Consider the following 14,025-nt stretch of genomic DNA (forward strand, 5'->3'; position numbering starts at 1 on the left):
GCTTTCACCATAGGCCACAAATACAAATCACCCTCATATTACTTTACAGAGCCCCCAACTCCCCAGAAGAAACCCTAAAGGCCCTCCTCAAATTCATCACCAAACTATCCATCTCCCACAAACACGTGACCATTCTGGGAGATTTCAACTTCCCAGACTACTCCAACACCTCAGGACAAAGTGACAGTTTCCTCTCCTCCCTCACCGACTTGGGATTTCACCAAGCTGTAACCACCCCTACTCACTCAGCAGGCAACATCTTAGACTTAATCTTCACCCTTAGAGACCCGACTGCAGAGTCTCAACAAACAATCTGCACCACTACACCTGACCCATGGTCAGACCACCACCTCATTGAATTCCAACTTCCACTCGAAACTACCCCAGCTCCGTGGAAAGACCCTACCCCACCCATCCGACGCCAACTCACTAATTCAGTCAACCCTTTAGCTATGGCCGCAGGAATTCTCAACCTAAACAAAACCTGCACCCAACATCCCCACTCCATTGACCTAGCAGCCTCCACGTGGCACTCCAACATCCAATCCCTCTATAACAGCCTCTCCCAGACCAAAACAACACGATAACCACCAATAAACCAGTGACCTCCGATCCATAAAACGATCACTGAGGAAAGCAGAAAGGAACTAGATCAAACACCCAAATTCAGAAACCAAAACCCACTGGGAAAACACAACTGTCACCTACAAAGCTGCCATCCTAGAAGCGAAGAAAGCCTACTACTTTCACCTCCTACAAATAGCCCCTGCTAGATCCAAACAACTGTTCACACTCACAAACCAACTCTTCACCAACGCCCAAGGAAAAAGCCACAACAATTCAACAGAACTTGATAGTGAGACTCTCTCGAACTTCTTCCAGTCCAAAGTACAAACCATCCGCAATAATCTTGACACCAACACCAACCCCACTGCTGCACACCTCCAGCCCAACCCAAATACCCCATCCTCTACCACTCTCCCCCAACTTCATATGGCAACCCATGCTGAGGTTCTTGAAACCCTGAGAGAACTCAAGCCCTTCAGCACCATCCTCGACCCCTGCCCATCCAGCCTCTTACTGTCCACAGAGGACGCCATGGCAGAATCCATCCTCCCCATCATTAACTCCTCTCTCTCCACAGGGACAGTACCTCTCAGCTGGAAGTCAGCTATTATCAAACCCACTCTCAAAAAACCCACCCTCGACCATAACGAACCCGGCAACTACTGCCTAGTCTCCAACCTCCCATTTGTCTCCAAACTCCTAGAACAAATTGTGCTCCGCCGATTACACCCTTTCATTGACGAACGAGCTGCTCTGTCCCCTGCTCAATCCGGCTTCCAAACAAGCCACAGCACAGAGTCAGTACTCCTAGATATCATCGATGACAGCTGGTCGATACTCGACAAAGGCAGCAATGCCCTACTAGTCCTACTTGACCTCTGTGCTGCCTTTGACACTGTTGACCACCACCTCCTCATATCTAGACTCTATGACCTTGGAATCAAGGACTCTGCCCTCCAGTGGTTCACCTCCTTCCTCCACCAAAGGACCAAACTGTCCTACTAGGGATGCACAAATCTAACCCCAAGCCTATAAAATACGGCGTTCCCCAAGGCGCCCTTCTATCCCCCCCTCCTATTTAACCTCTACATCAGACCTGTCATTGATATAGCCCTGAAGTACAACATTAAAATCCACTCCTACGCTGATGACATCCATCTGCTCCTCCCACTAGGCGAAAACCGATCATCCCAAATCGCTAACCTCCAACACTGCCTCTCTGACATGAAAACCTGGATGACAAACAACAAACTACAACTGAATGCCTCCAAGACCGAACTTTTATGGATCAGAAAAAAAAAGCACCAAATATACAAGCCAAACACTATCATGGGACTTCACTTTACTAACGGCAGCAGATCAAGTACGCAGCCTAGGAGTAACATTAGACGGCCACCTATCCCTATCCACCCACATATCTTAAGTAGTCTCTACCTCCTTCTACTACCTCCGCCAACTGAGAAGGATCAAACCCTACATCTCCACACTTGACCTAGCCCAACTTCTCTACGCATATGTCCTCTCCAGAATGGATTACTGCAACTCCCTATTTAATGGAGTAGCCAAATAAGATCTCAAGCGCCTCCAACGGGTGCAAAATGCAACAATCCGCCTCCTACACAGTCTCAATTACCACGATCCCATCTCTCCAGCATTCCGCGCTGAACACTGGCTCCCAATTAGCCAATGCTGCGCATTCAAGGCATTCAAGGTAATAGCGCAAAAAAGAATTTACACCACCACCCTTTCTTACATAAAATCCAAGCTAACCATGTACATCCCCACCCGTACCCTCCGCTCAGAAATGAAGAAACACCTATGCATCCCTCCAGGAAGGTCCCTCCTCTCAGAAACCGCCCGCAAACACTCCTACAGCCACTTCATCCCTCAACTCTGGAACCAACTCCCCCCCACAAATCAGACTACAGAACTCATTAATGACCTTCCGGAAAATGGTAAAGACCCTCCTCTTCAACTAAAATTCACCCTCAGTCTACACCTCACCCCCTTAAATCCCCCTCTACCCTCCCTTCTCCATTCTAATCTACTACTTAAATTGCTGTATAGTCCACTCTTAACCTATACTTAATTTACTGTATAGTCCTTGTATTTAAACTACTGTTCTTAAATTGCTGTATAGTCCCTATATTTAAACTACTGTATAATCTTGTATGTCCAAGTATTTAAAACTACTGTATAGTCTTGTATGTCCAAATATACTCCAATGTGAATGTTTGCTTGTAGACCGTTCTCAGCTACTGGGAGGACGGGCTAAAAATCTAAATAAATAAATAATTGGAAAAATTGTGATTGCCTTAATTTTCCTTTTTAGTGGGCAAATTTATGCCTCTGCTACAGGTATGAGAAAATGAATGCTGATATGTTGGGGCATAGCATATTATTTAATTTGATTTGGGCCCATTGATATCTTTTATTACTTCGTTATAATTGTCTTTTATCTTTAGTTTTTTTGTGGAATTACACACACATCCAGGGGGGGGAGGTTGGTTGCTTTGCTATATTCTATGTCTACAGGTTATACAAAGGAAGGGAGGGGGTTATTCTTTATGTATTATTATTGACAGATTATAAGTGATTACTGTGGTGGATAAATGATTGTATATATATTGTTCTGTACTTTTGTTGGCTTGAAAAATTAATAAAGTTAAAAAAGAGGTGCCCTGATTGAGTAGCTGACTACTAGAGTCATTAAGACACGATTCCTCCTTAATTCCCCAGTGGTTACTGTTTCCTTCCCTTATCACTGAAAGAGAAACCAGGTTACCTGACAACATCAGGTATTGTGAACATTTTGAATACAGTAGCAAGCAGATCTGAAGGGTAGCCTGGTTGTCAGTGCAGTGGACTTTAAACCCAGAGACTCAGGTTCAAATCTCATTTTTCAACTCTCTGTCTTTTAGTTGTTGTTGTTTTTTAACCTTTAAATTGTGAGTCCTCCATAAAAAGAGATATGAGTATACCTACCTTACCTAAATATTAAAGACACCAGCCAGCCTGAGGGCTTTTCAGGTGGTGTACCGTATTTTCACGCATATAACGCGCGCGTTATACGCGTTTTTACCTACCGCGCATACCCCTCGCGCGTTATATGCGTGAGCGCGGTATACCAAAGTTTTAAAACATAGTTCCCACCCCGCCCGACGCCCGATTCACCCCCCCAGCAGGACCGCTCGCACCCCCACCCCGAACGACCGCTCGCACGCGCTCCCATCCGCACCCGCATCCACGATCGGAGCAAGAGGGAGCCCAAGCCCTCTTGCCCGGCCGACTCCCCGACGTCCGATACATCCCCCCCCCCCGGCAGGACCACTCGCACCCCCACCCCGAACGACCGCCGACTTCCCGACAATATCGGGCCAGAAGGGAGCCCAAACCCTCCTGGCCACGGCGACCCCCTAACCCCACACCGCACTACATTACGGGCAGGAGGGATCCCAGGCCCTCCTGCCCTCGACGCAACCCCCCCTCCCCCCCAAGAACCTCCGACCGCCTCCCAGCCGACCCGCGATCCCCCTGGCGACCCCCACGACCCCCCCACCCCCCTTCCCCGTACCTTTGGTAGTTGGCCGGACAGACGGGAGCCAAACCCGCCTGTCCGGCAGGCAGCCAACGAAGGAATGAGGCCGGATTGGCCCATCCATCCTAAAGCTCCGCCTACTGGTGGGGCCTAAGGCGCGTGGGCCAATCAGAATAGGCCCTGGAGCCTTAGGTCCCACCTGGGGGCGCGGCCTGAGGCACATGGGCCCAACCCGACCATGTGCCTCAGGCCGCGCCCCCAGGTGGGACCTAAGGCTCCAGGGCCTATTCTGATTGGCCCACGCGCCTTAGGCCCCACCAGTAGGCGGAGCTTTAGGATGGATGGGCCAATCCGGCCTCATTCCTTCGTTGGCTGCCTGCCGGACAGGCGGGTTTGGCTCCCGTCTGTCCGGCCAACTACTAAAGGTACGGGGAAGGGGGGTGGGGGGGTCGTGGGGGTCGCCAGGGGGATCGCGGGTCGGCTGGGGGGCGGTCGGAGGTTCTTGGGGGGGAGGGGGGTTTGCGTCGAGGGCAGGAGGGCCTGGGATCCCTCCTGCCCGTAATGTAGTGCGGGGGGGGGTTAGGGGGTCGCCGTGGCCAGGAGGGTTTGGGCTCCCTTCTGGCCCAACTACCAAAGGTACGGGGAAGGGGGGTGGGGGGGGGTCGTGGGGGCCGCCAGGGGGATCGCGGGTCGGCTGGGAGGCGGTCGGAGGTTCTTGGGGGGGAGGGGGGTTTGCGTCGAGGGCAGGAGGGCCTGGGATCCCTCCTGCCCGTAATGTAGTGCGGTGTGGGGTTAGGGGGTCGCCGTGGCCAGGAGGGTTTGGGCTCCCTTCTGGCCCAACTACCAAAGGTACGGGGAAGGGGGGGGGGGGGGGGGGTCGTGGGGGTCGCCAGGGGGATCGCGGGTCGGCTGGGAGGCGGTCGGAGGTTCTTGGGGGGGAGGGGGGTTTGCGTCGAGGGCAGGAGGGCCTGGGATCCCTCCTGCCCGTAATGTAGTGCGGTGTGGGGTTAGGGGGTTGCCGTGGCCAGGAGGGTTTGGGCTCCCTTCTGGCCCGATATTGTCGGGAAGTCGGCGGTGTTGTCGGGAAGTCGGGAAGTCGGCGGTGTAAGGGGGGTGGGGGGGTCGTGGGGGTCGCCAGGGGGATCGCAGGTCGGCTGGGGGGCGGTCGGAGGTTCTTGGGGGGGAGGGGGGTTTGCGTCGAGGGCAGGAGGTCCTGGGATCCCTCCTGCCCGTAATGTAGTGCGGGGTGGGGTTAGGGGGTCGCCGTGGCCAGGAGGATTTGGGCTCCCTCCTGGCCCGATATTGTTGGGGAGTCGGCGGTCCTTCGGGGGGGGGGGAGGGATGTATCGGACGTCGGGGGGGGGGGCATCAGGCTTTCAGGATGGGGACAGACCTTCAAGGGGGGACAGTGCACGGAAGTCAGGGGGGGTGAACGGAGAGTCGGGACAGCGCACGGAAAGTCAGGGCGGGCGAAAGGAGCGTCGGGCAGCATGCGCGGTATACCCGTGAGCGCGGTATATCAAAGTTTTTGTGCAAATCATCGTGATTTCTGCGCGCTATATTCGTGTGCGCGTTTTATACGGGTGCGTGTTATTTGCGTGAAAATACGGTACATTAAGGTATAGTGGGTAGGTTTTCTTACTCTTTGTGACTCTGTACAAAGCTGCATGTGGCTGGTAGCGCTAAAGAAATAATTAATAGTAGTAGTAATAGTAGTAGTATTTCCCGGCCTCTGGAGAGCTCACCATTTAAAATAACAGAGTTGCAGTGGAATATGAACCATGGTACCCTAGATTAAAGTTCAATGCACTTCCACTAGGCTGCCTTCAGCTCTGCAAGGATGGCTGTGTGACCATTTTTGCACAAATGCATCCAGATACAGTAGATGTCCTTGTCTCTGTTTTATTAGCATTCATAATTTGGATGTTTTATTTTGGAAAATGGCTGGTAATTTTGGATGTTCTCACCTATATTCCAACAGGGAACCCCCAACGATTATCCTTTTCAAAAATGGCAGTGAAATGGACTTCTTTTGGATGGCATGAGTGGGACGACCCGATTCTAACTTGGAAGTTCTTTTGGAAACCAGATATTTTCCTGTTCCTTCTAAATTTGACCTGCGTTGAATGCTCTATTTATGCAACAGAACTACCAGCCATTGAGACTTTTGACAAAGGCATAGATGCCGAAACACTGTCAGTGTCGAGTCTTCAAGTCCTCGCAGTGCTACTATCAATAAAATAAACTTTGAACTTTACACCTGTAGATGAATTATTGACATCTCATCCTCACGACTCCTTTGTTATGCCTTGATTGTCTCATCACACAGTTACACATAATAATAATTTAATAATAATAATAATAATAATTTTATTCTTGTATACCACCATACCCAAAAAGTTCTAGGCGGTTCACATTCAATTAATTAAGGTCCGCGGTGACACACGGATTTACAAAATTTTAACAAAATTACAGGCAATGAAGAGGGGGGCGTGGGGAACTCTATAACTGAGATTGAGCAGAGGTAGGGGGATTAAAAGCCCTGTTCGCGGAAGAGGTGCGTTTTGAGAAGTTTTCTAAAACTAAGGTAAGAGGGGGCCTCGAGTATCATTTGGGCAAGCCAAGGGTTCAGCTTAGCCGCCTGGTAAGGTTTTGTCGAGAAATCTATTGAAGTGACATAATTTTAGGGATGGGAAGACGAACAGCTGGATTCTGCGGGATAATGCAGAGTCATTTAAGTTCTGCTAATTTAACTATGGCTTGAATACATTTTTTTTTCTGTTAAATACTTTGCCTAGCTTGCTTTTTGTTGCAGTATGTATTGGTAGGGAGGTAATCTTATGAAGCCATTTTTTCTATACTTTATCATAATTTATACACAGAAAAGGACTCATAAAACTGTGCAGGGTCATACCCATGGATAAAGTGGGCACATGGAAAGAATGCATGTATTTTTATACAATCTGGGCCAAATTCTGTACATGGCACCTATGGTAGATGCTGCTAGGTGCCTACATTGAGGACACCTAGAAATGCCTAATGAAAATCCACATACAACTCAAATTGTCCACTTAGGTGCCACTAGGCGTGATTCTATAAGCAACGCCTAGTGGTTGATTGACAACCATGCAGAGAGGCACTTACAATGTAGCAATACTTACCCCCTCTTCTATGAACTGCGCTAGCAGTTTCTAGCACAGGGAGCCGTGCTGAATGGCTCCCGCTGCTCATAGGAACTCTATGAGCGTCAGGAGCAGCACGGGCTATTCAGTGCGGCTCCCTACGCTAGAAACTGCTAGCGCAGTTTCATAGAAGAGGGGGTTAGGCACCATTTAGATTCTGGCCCTCTGTGCCTAGCTCTTCCCAGAGTCAAAGTTTGGGCAGAGCAGGGGTGGGGCTGGATGTATGTGCATATTTTATGTAAAATATTGAAGTATATGTCTGGAGTACATGCACACATTTATGTCTTCTTTAAATTTGTGCATTAGAATTTGTGCGCTCCTAGAGCTCATTCTGCAAACTTATTTCATAAAGGTACTTGGGCATTTGTGTGTTGCTTTTATAAAACTGGTTTAGAGGGTGAGCAGTAGTGGCTCGTGGCCAGTAGGGGGCGATGTCTACGGGACGGCAATGGAATGGACATCAGGACATGATATTGCAGTATCTTGTGGAGTTTTTCTACAAAAATGCCTGCTTTTCGTATGATTCTGGGTAACTCTAGTTAGATACAAGCATATGTGTTAGTTAAGGCCACGCCCAATAGAAGCGTACGAAAAATTGGTGAATAAAAATCTGAATATGGATGTAGCCAAGGCCAGAAAAACACAATATTAAGGAAAAGCATAATAATATTCTTTTTATGTACTTTGCTATTAAGCTAGATCATAGAGGAAATCAGGATATACATGAACTCCATCTCTGTTTTTCTATGTCTTCTGCTTGGCTTTACTCCATTTTGTGTTCAGCCTATGTCCCTAGTCTTTGTTCAGGTTTTTCCCACTTTTAGAAAAGAAGATAGATAGTGGATGGAAGGAATCGAATGAGAAGATAAAGAAAGTAGAAACTAGACAACAAAGGTAGAAAAAAAAATTCTATCTATTTATTTCCTTTTTTTTTTTTTTTTGCTTTAGCATAAAGTAGTATATTAGTTGCGTTGTTAAAAATTTATAAACAAAGCCCTGCCAGCTGAACATCTCTTTCTCTAGTTCAGCAGCCAGAACTTTGATTTATAAGGAAGGAATAAGCTAAATATTGCAGTACTGAGGTTTGTATGGATGCTGTGGGGATAGTAGTCGTGGGGACGGGGTGGGGACAGTGGTTGCAGGGATGGGGATGGGGCGTGGACAGTGGTCTCGGGGACGGGGCAGTGACGGGGACAAATTTTTCCCCCTTGTCATGCTCTATGGTTAACTATTGAGCCAAGTTTTGAGTTAATTTGCATTCAAAAACAAGCACATCCATCGTATTAATTAGCAATTCTATTCTATGTACTTTAATTTCACCGTTGTTACAATTACCTATACATAACTTAAAGAACTTGAAATAAATAACTCTCAAATTTAATTTTTTGTTAGTTTTACAATTTTATAATTTCAATTATAATGTGCTGCAAAAAAACATTTGCTCCGTATAGTGTGCCGGAGCTAAAAAAAGTTTGAGAGACACTGTCCTATATTGGGCTTTTTTCACGCTTGTTCTGCAGAATAATGACAGGCCGATAGGACAAACAGAACATATACAGTAAAACCTTGGTTTGCGAGCATAATTCACTCTGGAAACATGCTTGTAATCCAAAACACTTGTATATCAATACAAATTTCTCCATAAGAAATAATGGAAACTGAAACAATTCATTCTACAACCCAAAAACTTTAATACAAAATACAGTACTGTATAAAATAATATATATTAACCTGCAGCTTACTTTTGAAAAGAACTGTGGCTGGTGTGAGGGAGATGAGAGAGAGGAGAGGATGAGGGTTATTGTGTAGGATGACTTTCACTATGATGTGACGTGCATAATGCAAGACCTCGCTCGTTTAGAACAGTCACTACACTCCCGCAGCATCAGAGAGAGAAGACCATTGGCTCAGTTGTCATGTGCCTATACTATACGTACTCGTATTGCAAGACCTCACTCGTTTATCAAGTTAAAATTTAATAAAACATTTTGCTTGTCTTGCAAAACACTCGCACACCAAGCTACTCGCAAACCAAGGTTTTACTGTACATAGGAGTGGGTAGAAGAGTATCGACAAAGACTAGAAATAAACACATTCTTTGTCTCCACACTGCTGACCTGCCTCTCACTGTCGAAGAGGAGAAAAGGCAGAGGTTTACCCTCTTAAGGGGGCCATTTATAGACAATAAGGCCTTGATTCTATAAACAGTACCTAGCAGCTAGGCTCCACTCGGCATAGTTGTCAAACTACTGCCATATGTAGAATCACGCCTAGCGGTGCCTAACTCAACTTAGGCACCAGCAGATGTAATAATGTTAGGTGCTGGTATATTAGGCCTGTGCTTTCTTGGCTTAATTTCCAGGTGCCTAACATTGATGCCTACTGCGTCTAAGGCAAACCACGTCCAAATGCTGCTCTTAAGCGTGCCTAATTTTCGAGTGCCTAATGGCAAGTGCTTTTGATAGAATCAGGGCCTTAGTGTGTGCAAATGCTATTACCGTATTTTCGCGGATATAACGCGCGCGTTATACGCGTTTTTACGTACCGCGCATACCCTTCGCGCGTTATATGGCTGAGCGCGGTATACAAATTTTTTTTTACATATTTCACACCCCGCCCGACGCCCGATTCATCATCCAGAAGGACGCTCGCACCCCCACCGCTCGCACCCCCACCCCGAAGGACCGCCGACTCCCCGACAATATCGGGCCAGGAGGGAGCCCAAACCCTCCTGGCCACGGCGACCCCCTACCCCCACCTTGCACTACATTACGGGCAGGAGGGATCCTAGGCCCTCCTGCCCTCGACGCAAACCCCCCTCCCCCCAACGACCGCCCCCCCCAAGAACCTCCGACCGCCCCCCCAGCCGACCCGCGATCCCCCTAGCGACCCCCACGACCCCCCCACCCCCCTTCCCCGTACCTTTGGTAGTTGGCCGGACAGACGGGAGCCAAACCCGCCTGTCCGGCAGGCAGCCAACGAAGGAATGAGGCCGGATTGGCCCATCCATCCTAAAGCTCCGCCTACTGGTGGGGCCTAAGGCGCGTGGGCCAATCAGAATAGGCCCTGGAGCCTTAGGTCCCACCTGGGGGCGCGGCCTGAGGCACATGGGCCCAACCCGAAAGTCAGGGCGGGTGAACGGTGAGTCGGGGCAACCAGAGGAGAGTCGGGGAGGGCGAAAGGAGAGTCGGGGTGGCCAGAGGAGAGTCGGGCAGCATGCGTGGTATACCCATGAGCGCTGTATACAAAAGTTTCCGTACATACAAGTGTGGTTTCTGCGCGCTATACCCGTGTGCGCGTTTTACACGGGTGCGCGTTATATCCGCGAAAATACGGTAATAAGCATTATTTGCCATAAGGTCAATTGCACAAAAAAGGCCCACAGCAAATAGGGGGTAACATCTATAAATGGCACTTTGAGTTGCATGTACAAATGTGACACAGGGACAAATTTGTTCCCGTCCCCATAGGATCTCACCACCTAAGCCCCTGCCTGCTTCTTTGGCCCTTTAAAGGGTCTGGACCAGCCGCCACACTCAAAAGCCACATAATATGAGGGAAGAGAAACAGCTCCATCATCACTCCCAAATTGCACTGGAGCTCACCATCTTGGCGAGAGAACCCACCCACCGCCCAGGCTCTTGTTTGCTTCTTCGGCCCTTTAAAGTGCCTGGACCAGCCGCCGCACTCAAAAGCCACATAATATGACAACTTCATCATCCCCCCCCCTCCCACTGCACCAGAGCTCACTATCTCAGCAAGAGACCCCACCCACTGCCCAAGCTCTTGCTTGCTTCTTTGGCTCTTGAAAGGACCTGGAACAGCCACCGCACTAAAAAGCTGCAAGGTATGGGGGAAGAGATACAGCTCCACCATCCCATCACACTGCATCGGAGCTCACCATCTCACCAAGAGGCCCTGCCAACTGCCCAAGCTCCTACCTGCTTCTTCAGACCTTTAAAGGGCCTGAACCAGCCACCGCAGTCAAAAGCCACATAATATGACAGCTTCATCATCTTCCCATACTGCACCGGAACTCACCATCTCAGCAAGAGACCCCACCCACTGCCCAAGCTCTTGCTTGCTTCTTCGGCTCTTTAAAGGGCCTAGACCAGTCACTGCACTCAAAAGCTGCAAGGTATGGGGGAAGAGATACAGCTCCACCATCCCCCCACACCGCACCAGAGCTCACCATCTTGGCGAGAGGCCCCGCCTACCACCCAAGCTCCTTTCTGCTTCTTCAGTCCTTTAAAGCAGTGGTTCTTAAACCTGTCCTGGGGGACTCCCAGCCAGTCTTACATACCCAACAAGTGCAATTCCAGGCTATTCACAACCATTAAAAATACATACATAGATACATAAATAGGACCACAAAAATAAAAACATAGACATGTAAAAGACTATAATTAGTAAAATACAAACTAGCAGAAAGCATAGTAAATAAATTATTACTCACCCAAAGAGCACATAAGCAAAAGAAGCCAATGACTAAGATAATGGGTTTCCCAGGTTGGGACTCCAAGGATCTATGAATCTTTGGGAGGCCACAGGCTAATTTTCAAACTGTATCAGGGTAATATCTCAATCATATCAATAAATTATTCAATCTAATTAGAGATGGTGCTTTGCTCATGCAACCCATCTGCAACAGAGAACTTTCTTCTTCCAACCAGAATCTGTAACCATCCCCCAAAACTGATATAGCGGAAGGCGAAGTGCATCCCGTTACACTGACTACATAAGAATATATGAATAGCCTTACTGGGTCATTCCAATGGTCCATCTAGCCCAGTAGCCCATCCCCAAGAGTAGTAAGATCTGTGGGGAAACTGGCATGAAGAGTGATCACACCTCTGCATTGAACTGGATGCAAACCAAAATTCCCAAGCTCGGATGCTGTCACAGGATGCCCCTGACCAGACCCCACCCCTAGAAAATAAAACTGAACACTACTGCTCCAACCTTTACAGGGGGAAAACTCCCTGTAAACTCTCATAGTCGAGATAGATCCACAGGTGATCCCAATCCAATAAAACCCCCAACAAATGGAAGAGGGCCATTTCATTAAGCCATATCTCTGCATCATGAAAACCTCATGCCTCAGACTTATCCTGCACTAAATCTTTGTGGAACTGCTCATTGTAGTTGAGCCAGGCTCAACTACTATGAGACTTGTACTCATGCAAAATCAAATCCAAATATTTCAATACGTTGGGATGCAAAGCAGGTTTTGCCTCCCCCAATAAGCTAGCATAAACATGAAAACTCTGAAGCCAATTAAAAATTGTTTTCGGGACTCTGACCTTAATTTATAGTGCTGTGCATCATTCTTAGCTCCTTTTTTCCGATCAAAATCCTCCTGCTCATGAGCCAATAAGACAAATAAATAGATATGCCTTCTGTTCAAAATTCTTTGATACCACTTCTATGAAATCGGATCATCTAGACCACGCCTAGACACATGTGACACTCCCCAAATTGCTGCAGGGGCACCTCCACAGCCACTGCAGGACCTGAGACCTCATTAACCCCTCATTAAGAAGAGGACGAGAAGGAAGACTCAAGAGTCCTAGGAGCCTGAAGACTCCTAGGCCTACATTTTGTAACCTAATGCCACCCTGCTCTGCTACTTTTCTAATTCCAAGCTGCAAATGCTTTAGAATTTTGTATCATGCAAATGCTGCCCCAAAGATCTTTAGAAAATAATCCCCACCCTATGTCTCCCAGGCATATGATATAGCTGATCCTCCACCCCATCTCAACTAAAAATGCATCCAACTCCCCCCCAAAACTCAGAAGAAGCAGGCTGATGAAGTACAGGAAGGGCAGTGGAGAACTCCACATCTCTCTGAGGACAGGTACTTGCACAAGAAGTCTTCAGACCTTGACCCACTGAACCAGATGTCAAAGATCCTATACTAGCTGTCCCAGAAGAAGGCTGCCCAATTTTAGCTGATTTACCCTTACCCTTTCTCTGAATATCACCAACCTTTTTTCCTGCTGTCCTGGTACTTGAGTGACTCTTATTGCCTGACACTGTAAAAGACCCCTTCCCCTATACAGCATCCACCATTTTGGAGGGATAAATGATTCACCAGCACACACTAGCAAACAATACTTCACTACCAGACAATTTACAAAACACCCCAAACCCCTCTTCCTACCTATTTGCATTCCTATCTAATTAGGGTTAGTCTTTTTTATTTATTTATTTATTTTTAAACTACCTACACATTTACCTCACAGACCAGAAAGAAGGTACAACTAAAACAGCAACTTCACTTTCTAAATAGCAGAACTAGACAACCTGTTTAAAGGACCCCAGAAAGCCAGGACTCATAAACCAGGAGCAATCCCTTTTACAAACAAACTGCGAGCAAAATTGGGCAGCCAAGATATTGTAGCCCTGTGTCTGTCAGCTCACAAAAACAATCAAGCCTGTCAGCACTCATGGCTCCCCCAAGCACCACAGCAAGTCAAAATGTGAGCTGCACTGCACAAAACACAACGCTCCCAATCTCACTCACCATCCCAACGGCAATGCAAAGAACAGCTGAGCAGGCAGACATACAGCTGCAGAACATCGCACACGAAGCTGCTGCACCAACTGTGGTCTGGATCCCAAGCTGCACAGAAACAAAACCACACCAAAAAGTAGGCAAGTATCGCAGAACAGATGATACACACTACCACCCCATCGCCCTCCGACCTCCCTCCTCCGCCTTTTGCCACTAAAAA

General features: G+C 48.0%; 1 protein-coding gene across 1 annotated transcript in view; it reads right to left on the reverse strand.

Annotated features, from left to right (window-relative positions):
- Positions 1 to 14,025, reverse strand: part of ADCY1 (adenylate cyclase 1) — a 562,816-nt gene that overhangs the window by 66,278 nt on the left and 482,513 nt on the right. The window lies entirely within an intron of this gene.

The sequence above is a fragment of the Geotrypetes seraphini genome, chromosome 2 (genome assembly GCF_902459505.1).
Source record: "Geotrypetes seraphini chromosome 2, aGeoSer1.1, whole genome shotgun sequence".
Taxonomy (NCBI): Eukaryota; Metazoa; Chordata; class Amphibia; order Gymnophiona; family Dermophiidae; genus Geotrypetes; species Geotrypetes seraphini.